At 35.3% G+C, this 11,842-nt stretch overlaps 1 non-coding gene across 1 annotated transcript; it reads right to left on the minus strand.

Annotated features, from left to right (window-relative positions):
• Positions 1-7,867: 7,867 nt before the first annotated feature.
• On the minus strand, positions 7,868-7,974 carry LOC111749772 (U6 spliceosomal RNA). Its single transcript, XR_002784965.1, has one exon. It is a non-coding gene; the product is annotated as a U6 spliceosomal RNA (small nuclear RNA).
• Positions 7,975-11,842: the final 3,868 nt, after the last annotated feature.

The raw sequence follows: 11,842 nt of genomic DNA on the forward strand, positions 1-11,842 counted from the left end.
AGGAAATCATTGTTTGGATTTATAGGCAGAAGATATGGCTGATGGATGTCTGAGGCAGTAATACTCTTTTCTAATTAGTATCGAAATTAAACTAAATCTTCTGAATATTCTGCAATTTTAACAGTGTGGTTTTGGCAAAGTAGTTATCATTTGATTATTATTTTGAACTATGTATGGTTTATTTCTTCTTTTGGATACCTATCCATTTCAAATTCAGAAAACAAGTATAGTTTTTGACTGTAAAACATATTACTTCACCTTCTAAATCTGTTCTCCATTACAAAGCATTTCACAGAGATATTTAATTCTCAGAATTGCAGTCAGTCTTACTAAAGGAAGTGTTTGGACCAAAATGTAGGTGTTTATACCCTTAGCATTTCATACGGAAAATATATATATATATATATATATATATATATCTGTATTCAAACAATATTCATTGTTTATATCGTATATATTTGATGGGCATTTTTCTAAGCATAAAAATAGTATAGTTCTTTCTCTCTTGAAGTGGCCAATTAGGTGGGGTGCGGAGGTAAAGCAAAGGAGGAAACAATTACCTAATCCACATGGTAGGAGGTCACCCAAAGCTCTGTGGGAGCATCACACTCCAATTGGAGACTTCATGGAAGATGGTTGGGAAGGTAACTTGAAAGCTGAGGCATGAAGAATGATCTGACTTTGTTATTGTTGTTAGTTGCCCTCAAGTCAATTCCAGAGGAAAAATGAATGAGTAAGCTAAGAAAACAGAGATAGAAGGGTTCTGTGTTTACGTACTCACAGGATTTTGACAGCTATGAGTAAATTAAAATTTGAAACACATAATGAGTTCAGTACCAACAAATGGTGAGGCTAGACCAAGAAGGAGAAGTACTTGTTATGACTCATCGAAAATTATGATTTAATTCTAAAAGCTATTCAGGAACAATTGATGAACTTGTACAAAGGAAGGGAGCCTGAATGAGTGTATTTCTAGATACTCCTATATTAATTTCTATTCTTCCCATTCTCACACAGATCCAGTTATCAATGGATGTTAAGTAAATTGTTACCTGACCTGTCCCCTTATTCATCAATCTGTATTTTCTAAAATGCCTCATTTTTTTTTCAAAGTTTACAAAGCCAATTTTCCAAAGATGGAAATTCTTAGATAATTAAATATTCAGAGATGTTCCACAGCAGCTGGGTGACTCCTCCACAAATTAGTCAATGCAAAAGTAAGTAGACCCCTTATTTTCCTCATTCATGTGGCCAGTCCTATTTTCAAACTTACATGAAACATCTAGGGGAGATGGTGCATAGATTGCTACAGTCAATTAACATCATTGGGTCTTAAACTTTAAGGTCCATTCAGAATCTTGACTGCCATGTAGCCAAATGAGAAGGAACAGAAGAAATGTAAAGTGGAGGTAATAAAGTTTAAAATGTTTATCTCATGTATTTACTACACTGGAAAGACTCCCAGGTGAGGCCAGAGGAAAATAATATTTGTTTCTGATGATTATTTAATGTAGATAGTCTAAGCTAGGAGAAAGGTCTCCAAATAAATTAGTTTAATTTACTGGTACTTGTACATGAATGGACAAAATGTTTTCAATATAGCTTCCAAATGTACCATGATTATGAAGAAGAATGATTTTATATCTGTTAAATTTCAGTGTATTTTGTGACATCAAATAGAAATATCTGGAACAATACAACAAAATACAACATGAAAATGCATCTAAGTTACTAGAAGAAGTTATTTTTTTTATATCCATTTGCACGGGAAAGAACATTGGAAAACAGTCACACAATAAACTGAAAATAAATATATTGAATAGGTTCTCTAATAGCAGAGTTATAAAAGAAAACATTCAACTCACAGAAGTAGTTATTGACTCTTCAGAAACAATGACTCTCACTTAAACACCAGTTTGAGCTAGCATGAAGGATTTCATAAAGTGATGTTACATGCACAAATAGCCTCAGGTGAGAGGAAAGTATAAATTGGTTTATGTGCAAATTCAGAATTTGGCAAAGTTTTAAAAATTATATTTATATCTAAAATGCTTTTATTTAGCAAAGAAAATATACACTTAAAATGCATCTAGTTCATGTACTGACTTTCCAACTTTACTTAATTTTAATTAATTTAAATTGCAATATAAAAACTGAAATAATGTAACATGTATTTCCATTAAATGTAATTTTACTATTTTATAGAACTGTATTTTACTTGAGCTATAGGAAATTTAACATCCAAATTGAGATATGCTGTAAGTTTAAAATGCACATTGAATTTCAAAGCCTCCATTGGCAAAAAATAATATAAAAGTTCTAATAATTTTTGTAATGATTACAGATAAAAATAGTGATATTTTATGTATATTATATTATGTGTCCCCCACATCTGTCACTTTGTTCTACTGTGGCGGCTTGCACGTTGCTGTGATGCTGGAAGTTATGTCACTTGTATTCAAAGATCAGCAGGGTCACCTATGGCTGACAGGTTTCAGCTGAACTTCCAGACTGAGACAGACTAGGAAGAAGGACCCAGCAGTCGACTTCTGAAAAGATTTAGCCAGTGAAAATCTTATGAATATCAGTGAAACAATGTCTGATATAGTTCCAGAAGATGATCCCCTCAGGTTAGGAAGTACTCAGAATAAGACTGGGGAAGAGCTGCTTCCTTAAAGTAGAATCGACCTTAATGACAGGCATGGGGTCAAGCTTTCAGGACCTTCATCTGCTGATGTGACAGGACTCAAAATGAGAAGAAACAGCTGCAAACAACCATTAATAATTGGAACCTGGAATGTATGAAGTATGAATCTAGGAAAATTGGGAATCATCAGAAATGAAATGGAACATATAAACATCGATATCTTAGGTGTTAGTGAGTTGAAATGGACTGGAGTTAGCCATTTTGAATTGGACAATCATATAGTCTACTACGCTGGGAATGACAACTTGCAGAGGAATGGTACTGCACTCATTGTCAAAAAGAACATTTCAGGATCTATCCTGAAGTACAATGCTGTCAGCGATAGGATAATATCCATACGTCTACAAGGAAGACCTGTTAATACAACTATTATTCAAATTTACGCACCAACCACTAAGGCCAAAGATGAAGAAATAGAAGATTTTTATCAGCTTTTGCAGTCTGAAATTGATCGAACATGCAATCAGGATGCATTGATAATTACTGGTGACTGGAATGCAAAAGTTGGAAACAAAGATGGATCTGTAGTTGGAAGATATGGCCTCGGTGATAGAAACAATGCTGGAGATCAAATGATAGAATTTTGCAGGACCAACGACTTCTTCATTGCAAATACTTTCTTTCACCAACATAAATGGTGACTATACACATGGACCTCGCCAGATGGAACACACAGGAATCAAATTGACTACATCCGTGGAAAGAGATGATGGAAAAGCTCAATATCGTCAGTCAAAACAAGCCCAGGGGCCGACTGTGGAAAAGACCATCAATTGCTCATATGTAAGTTCAAGCTGAAACTGAAGAAAATCAGAACAAGTCCACAAGAGCCAAAATGTGACCTTGAGTATATCCCACCTGAATTTAGAGACCATCTGAAGAATAGATTTGATGCACTGACAACTAGTGACTGAAGACCAGACGAGTTGTGGAATGACATCAAGGACATTATCCATGAAGAAAGCAAGAGGTCGCTGAAAAGACAGGAAAGAAAGAAAAGACCAAGATGGATGTCAGAGGAGACTCTGAAACTTGCTTACGAACGTTGAGCAGCTAAAGCAAAAGGAAGAAATGATGAAGTAAAAGAACTGAACAGAAAATTTCAAAGGGCAGCTTAAGAAGACAAATTAAAGCATTATAATGACATATGCAAAGAGCTGGAGATAGAAAACCAAAAGGGAAGAACATGCTTGGCATTTCTCAAGCTGAGAGAACTGAGGGAAAAATTCAAGCCTCGAGTTGTAATAGTGAAGGATTCTATGGGGTAAATTATTAAATGACTCAGGAAGCATCCAAAGAAGATGGAAAGAATGCACAGAGTCATTATACCAAAAAGAATTTGTCGATGTTCAGCCATTTCAAGAGGTAGCATATGATGAGGAACCCATGGTACTAAAGGAAGAAGTCCAAGCTGCTCTGAAGGCATTGGCAAAAAAGAAGGCTCCAGGAATTGACAGAATATCAACTGAGATGTTTCAACAAAGAGATGCATCTTTTATCCCTTCTGTAAGGTATTAGGTAATCTATTATACTGTTGACATTAACTTTTATCCAGACATGTTAGAGAATAGGCCCAGGTAAAGTATGCAGTACTATTATGTTTTGTAATCCCTGTAAACTTCTGCTCTATTAACTAGAAAGACGCCTTCACTCGTCTTGATAAACCTCACACACTCATCTTTTCTGGGCCCATTGAACATTTTACATTGATAGACAAGGTGTAATGAGTTTCTGGTTCACAGATGCAGTCTTTGTGTCTTTCAGCACATTTTCTGAAAGGATCACCAGACATTAATCAGGTAATGATGCAATAATCCATTACTCTGATGATTTCCCCTTTGAAACTTAGAAACTATACCTGTCTCTCTAAAGATTGAAAATTTCCAAGTAAATACCTTATAACTTGGAACATTTACTAACAAAATATATCGTTAAGATAGAGTTGCATTCCCATGAAATATATGAGGGGCTGAAAATGAAAAGCCCAGTTTTGCTTGGTCACATTGTAAAACCTCATTAGTGTAGAAATTACTTAGGTCTATTTTGTGAGTTACTTCACCTGATCCCAAGTCCTACCTCCTGTAGTAATGGGTCTCCATGAACACAATAATGATGCACAGGCTGTTTAGAAAATAATATATTTTAAAATATGAGATTTGAGGAGAATATTTTAAATGTAAGATAAGTCCTGGAGTATACCAATTTTGATACTTCACGAGGTGAACTACCTTAGATTTGGCTGGGGATAATATGGAGCTTATGTTTATATTTTGTCTACCTTTTCCCAAATGTGTGTTTTTTAGAATGATAATGTTTAATTCCAATATTTTCTATAAATGGAAATGCCTTTAAATTTTAAGTTATCATCCTTGTCCAGTATGTTCACTGCCAAACAGGCATATTTGTAGTTTAGGAAGCAAGAGGGGTTAATAAAGTTTTCAAAACAAGCATACTACAACTAACGGTATTTATTGGGTAAACCAAAACAACAAAACCCGTTGCCATCGAGCCAATTCCAACTCATATTGGGTAAGGACAAAACTGTTTAAATGTTTTATCATGATTTGAAAAAAAAGTAGAAGATGGGTCAAAAGCAAAATGTATACAAAATAGATATGAAATCAGAGCGTAAGCAAGCCCTAGTCAATAAAATCCATGAGGACTTTTGCTGTGTGTCCTGAGTGAATGTGCCTTAGCATTAAAAACCAAGCCCCTAGAAAATAAAACAGAAGCAAAAAAAAAAAAAAACACTTTTATTTTTGGTTTTGCTTCTCATTTTTATTTTAAAAAGACTCTGAAAAAGACAAATTGTATCTTCTTTATATCTCTTTATACAATATTCTCACTTTACCCTGTAAATTGAACTATAAATGTATTAAAGATATTCACTAAAGGAGACATCATAAATATAATAAAGCATATAATCTTTTCTGAACATTTGCACCTTACATCTCAAAGATATAAGATTTGAATCTTTCTCAAAGCAGGACACGTCTGTATTTCTATTAATCTTTCATTAAGTGTAAAATAATGCCCATGCTGGAGAAAACAGGAATACCTAGGGGGTAATTGTTTGAAGATTTAGGCTTTGCTGAATTCACTTCTGTGACCCCATATCCTGGGCCGTAAATATTTACTGTATGTTCTACGTGATTGTACTGCTCACAATATATATTCCTCACATCGGCTTCCCTAGGAAGAGACTGTATTATGAATAGACGTGTTGTAACGATTATCAGTTCTGGAAGTTGGTGAGTTCGTCTCTTGAAATTTAATTACCATACTTATCTTTGGTAGGAAAATATTCAGTTATTACTGATATATATATATTTCATACTTGTGTAACTTTTTCAAAAGTTGTGTTTGTGCAAAGGAGGAGTCTTTAAAGGTACAAGCAGTTTCAAATTTGAAGAACTTCTTTCCTATACTAAGAAATCTGCACATTTTTTTTAATAATTGAATGTTTTTAAAGACTGAGACAAGAACTTTTGTTAGCTGTACAAACTTACTTTGAAAAAGATCACCCTGATAAAAATACGGTCCAAGACCTTTTATTAGCCATATGACTTAACACATATATACAGCACTTATAAAATGCTATTTGTGCTTATGAGTTATTTACATATATTAATCCTGACAACAAACCTACGAGTTTGGTACTGTTCTTAGTCCCATCTTACTTATGTGGAAACAGAGGCACAGTTATTACAGCTAGCTAGAGCCAGAAATGGATTTGAACCCAGGCAGTCTGGCTCCAGAGTCCATAGTCTTTTTCATCATGGTATACTACTGAATGTTTTAAATACACAAAGAATTTTCAATAAACTTGTCACAGAAAATAAGACATTATATTAGTTGAATCTTATTTTATGAACTTGTGTGAATAGTTGCTGACTTCCAAATGACTAAAAAATAACACCAATTTCCTTTTGCTTAGGCTACCAGGCTCCAAATCCTGCTTCATCTCTCAACTTGATTCTGTTTGCATCTCTGCTCCAGTCTGCTATCCTTATTCTTATCCTTATCCTTATCCTCACTGTGGCCTGCCTGGAAAAAAAAAAAAAAAAAAGAATTTGTAAGATTTAATCAAAGACACATGTATAAACCACTTACTGACCTTTAAGATTGTGTTGATGTCTTTCTCTTTTGTGCTTCAAAAATCATGTAAAGGGTATTATCATAGCACCTATTACATTTTATTGCACTCATCTTTTTTCACGCATCTGTCTCAATCAATTATACTATGAATAAATGAGAGCTGGAACTCTGTCTTAATACATTTTGCATTCCTAGAACAGTCTTAATACATATTGGTGAACAAAATGAATGAACAAATGAATCAATGTATATGTGATGTATTTGTCTGGGCCATTATCATTGGTGCATAGTAGAATGCTTGAAGTATACTGATGTGCAAAACAAAACATAGATTAATGCTGGTTCCTGTACTGGCTTGGCTGGAAAAGACTGACCCCAGCAGTATTACTCCAGCAGGGCTCAAGCAGTTCTACAGTTTCTTTTTCATTGGAAAAAAAAATTCAATAAGAGAGAATAACTAATAAGATATTTATTACCTGCTTGTGTCATTGTGGGTTCAGTCCATGGGCAGTCACCTCTAACACAGCTTCAGTAATCTCCCTTCCTTCCTACTGGAAATTGATCTACTAGGAGAAGGGCAGAAGCTGGTCTTTCACTTCATGTTTAAGCATTCCCAGTTCTCGTTCTTCTACAATTCTAGGCAAGGGCACAATAGTAAAGAAAATTCCTTAGAGTTAAGAATCTGACTCAGATCTGCCAAAAGAGTACATTAGTCTTGCTCCAGCTAAATCCAATTAGAACCCCTGTGTGAAGCTCTAACTGTTATAGAATTTTCTACCTACCAAATTGACTTCTGTTAGATTGTTTCTTCTAACAAGGTGAAAATAAGTACATTGTAGCTTACTCTGAAAACTCAGGCATTTTTTTCTTAAAAGTGATAGGTCTTCAATAAATTCCAGTAGAAAATTTCTAAATAGGAAATTTCTTTTTTGATTTTTTCTTTTTTAAAAATTGTACTTTAGATGAAAATTTGCAGAGCAAACTAGTTTCTCATCGAACAATTAATACTCATATTGTTTTGTGACATTGGTAGCCAATGAATGCCACAACATGTCAAAGCTCAAAAATATGGAACGCTTCATGAGTTTGCGTGTCATCCTTGTGCAGGGGCCATGCTAATCTTCTCTGTCTCATTCCAATTTTAGTACATGTGCTGCCAAACGGAGCACTTATTTGAAATTTTTTAATGGAATTTTAAACTAATGAGTACACTGTAAAATTTAGGGTCTTCATATTTCTTTTTCACAAAAAAAACATGAAATTGAAGAACTAGTCTTGATAGTAATATAACAATTCTAAAGCTGTTTTCATACAAAAGAAAGTAAGTAAAGTATATTGGAAAAATTCCAACTTAGTTAATTACGTTCTGCCTTCCTAAATTCTGATGATTGGTATAAAAGTGAAGTACCTTACAAAAACACGTTTTTATAAAATAGTGACTCATGAGACTTTTAACTGTAATAATAATTTGTAAATGCTACAATTTCCATATCCATATCAAAATAATTAGCTATTCTTTTTCTTTTAGATTAGTTTTATGTCTGTTGCTTTCTGTATGAAAATTTAGGGGATATATTTCCATTTTAATTTAACAAAAATTTGAGCTTACAACAGAGAACCCCTGAGGGAGCAGAAGATCAGTGGGATGCAGACCCCAAATTCTCATAAAAAGACCAGAATTAATGGTCTGACTGAGACTAGAGGAATCCCGGCAGTCATGGTCCCAAACCTTCTATTGGCCCAGAACAGGAATTATTACCGAAGACAACTCATCAGACATGGAAGGGACTGGACAATGGGTTGGAGAGAGATCCTGATGAAGAGTGAGCTACTTGTATCTGGTGGACACTTGAGACTGTGTTGGCATCTCCTATCGGGCGGGGGGGGGGAGATAGGAGGGTAGAGAGGGTTAGAAACTGGCAAAATTGTCACGGAAGGAGAGACTGGAAGGAGGGAGCGGGCTGCCTCATTAGGGGGAGAGTAAGTGGGAGTATGGAGTAAGGTGTATATAAGCTTATATGTGACAGACTGACTTGATTTGTAAACTTTCACTTAAAGCACAATAAAAATTATTAAAAAAAATTTGAGCTTAATTTTTTAAATAGAGTTAATTTAACAAAAACTTTCTTTGCCTCACCTTCAACCATTGTCTCTCCTATTTATCATCAAACCTTTAAAAAGAACAATTTATATTTGCTCTTTCATCTTCTTTTGTTCCACAGCCAACACCTATCTGGTTTTTCCTTCTGATCCCACCCATTGCCAAGTCGACTCCAACTCCTAGCAACCCCCTAGGACGGAGTAGAACTGACCCATAGGGTTTCCAGCAGGGACGGGTGGATTTGACCTGCCACCCTTTCGGTAGGACCTGCAAAGATACTTGTGTTCCCCTCAGGACAATAAAAAAGGTTGAAAAATATCTCCAAAACAGAAGCGCAAAAAATGACTAAAGCAGAAGTAATCATAATATTTAACAATTGCCAATTTACAGTCTGAAAGGGAAAACAGCAACATTTATAGAGCTGATTTATTAATTATATTTTATAATTATATTATTATTTTATAATTATATAAGATATGTTTAACATTTATAATGAGTATTCTATATAATAATATATATTTATATCTTATGTATAAATATGTATAATAGCTAATTACTGTATTTTGATAATATATTTCAATACAATTCAAAGAGCTATGCTAAAAATCAGCTAAAGGATAAAATGTTGCAGATTCATTCCTGTCATAAGATGTTTTTCATAAATATATGCTGTTTTCTGACAGCTCAGCCCACCCTAAGCCAAAGACTCTCCAGATGGGACTGGGGAGTGTTTTGTGTTTGTTTTTATCGCGCTGAATGTATGTGTAACAAAACATTTGTCATTTCAGCCTTCTTCAAATATCCAGTTCAGGCACGTTGTGTTCATCATGCTGTGCAGCCGTCACCATGTCACCCTTATTTTATGTGTTGGTTTTGCTTTGTTTTGGTTTGCTTTTTAAAACAGCTTAATTCAGGTATAATTAGCACACAATCATCTTCACTTATTTGAAATATAAAATTTGATACGTCTTGACATTTGTATACACTAGTGAAACTATCATCACAGTGAACATACACGTCCTTCGAAGTTTCCTTGTGTTCTTTGTAGTCCCTCAGTCCCACCAAGGTCTGTATTCCTCTTCACCCCACAGCAATCACTAATTTACTTCCTGTTCCTAGAGATTTGTTTGAATGTTTGAAAAAAAATATTAATAAAATTTTAAAAGAATATACTCTTTTGGGGGGGTCTGGTTTCTTTCGCTCAGTATAATTCTGAGATTCATACATGCTATTGCAAGTATCGATGCATTATTTCTTTGCTGACTAGTCTATTGTAAGGATATACGGTTACGCGCTGCATAATGACAGTCTGGGCAATCTTCCCCCCACAGAGGTCTGTGGGGCAGGGAGGAGGGCCTTGCTGGAAGGCCTGTGCTGAGTATGAGGCGTCAGGCAGCCACAGCTGGGCTCCAGCGGCTGCCAGCGATGCAGCTTGCAGCTTCTGAGCAGTGGCGACAGGAAGCCGCGGCTGTTGCAACTCCGGTGACTGTCGCTGGCGCATGCCCTGCCCGGCCGCCCTGCGGGTTGGTGCCTGTGGGGAGACGCTGGGTTGCGGCTGGTCCACTCAGTCCCTCCAGGCTTGTGATTCCTAACCAGGCTCCCCGAAGCTGCTAAGAGAGCGCCGAGAGCCCAGAGGCAGCCAATTACAGGTGCAAGACTGCAAACCCTGTGGCTCAGGGCACTAAAAATAAGAGCCAGAGAAGCTTGGAAGGGATCCCACTGAAATACGTGTGTTGAATGTATACAAACATACGCTCCTTGGAAACTCTATCCGGCAGTTCTAGCTCTGTTCCATAGGGTCACTACGAGTCGGAATCGACTCGACGGCAGTGGGTTTGGTTTGGTTTGGTATGTACTATAAAAAGTTTTTTTTTTTTTTTTTAATAGGTAATAGGGTGTTCCGCGTGACTGCCAAATCATATGACGTCTGATTTCACAGAACTGTTGTTCATATAGTGGACGTTAGGCATATCTATATTAGGATTGGTTATACATTCATCTGTTAGTGGACATTAAGGTTACTTCCAGGTTTTGACTACTATAAATAACGTTATTATGAACATTTGTGTGTAAACCTTTCTATGGACATATGCTTTCATTCAGAATAAAATAGCTGGATCATTTGGTATGTGCATGTTTAACTTTTAAGGAAACCGTCAAACTGCGTTGTAAAGTTGTTGCTCTGTTTTGCCCTCCCTTCTGCATTGTATGCCAACTTTCGGTTTTGCCACATCCTTGCCAATGCTTGGTATGGTCAGTCTTTTTAATTTTACACATTCTAATAGGCTTTTTTTTTTTTTTTTCAATAGGCTTATAGTGTTGTGTCATTTGGTTTTAATTTGCATTTCTCTAACAAAAATTTTGAACATCTTTTCATGTGCTTGTTTGCCATCCATCTTCTTAACTGAAGTATTTGTTCAACTTTTTGTCTATTTTATTATTAGATTGTTTTGTTATTATTGAGTTTTGAGAGTTCTTTATATATTATGGATACAAGTCCTTTATAAGATGTATGCTTTCCAAATATTTTTCCAGAATTTCTTTTGTCTTTTCATTTTCTTAATAGTTTCTTTAGGAGAGCAGATTTTTAAAATTTGAAGTTTAATTAATTATTTTTTATGAATCATGCTTTTGGTGTTATCTCAAAGAAATTTTCATCTCACAGAGTTAGTACCAGAAATGTTAAAATTAGAAATTTTATAGTTTCAGAGTTCACATTTATGTCTATGATCCATTTAAGGTAAATTCTGTATGTGGCTCAAGAAATGGATAAAAGTTCATTGTTTGCTTCTTTGCTTATGAAAGTTGTATTGTTCTAGTACAAATTATAAGAATGCCATGTTTTCTCCAGCGAATCCTTTGGACCTTTGTTGAAAACCATTTGTCCACATATGTGCGGGTCTCTTACTGCACTTGCCTTACTGTCTATTGATCTA

Source organism: Loxodonta africana, chromosome 8 (assembly GCF_030014295.1).
Source record: "Loxodonta africana isolate mLoxAfr1 chromosome 8, mLoxAfr1.hap2, whole genome shotgun sequence".
Lineage (NCBI taxonomy): Eukaryota > Metazoa > Chordata > Mammalia > Proboscidea > Elephantidae > Loxodonta > Loxodonta africana.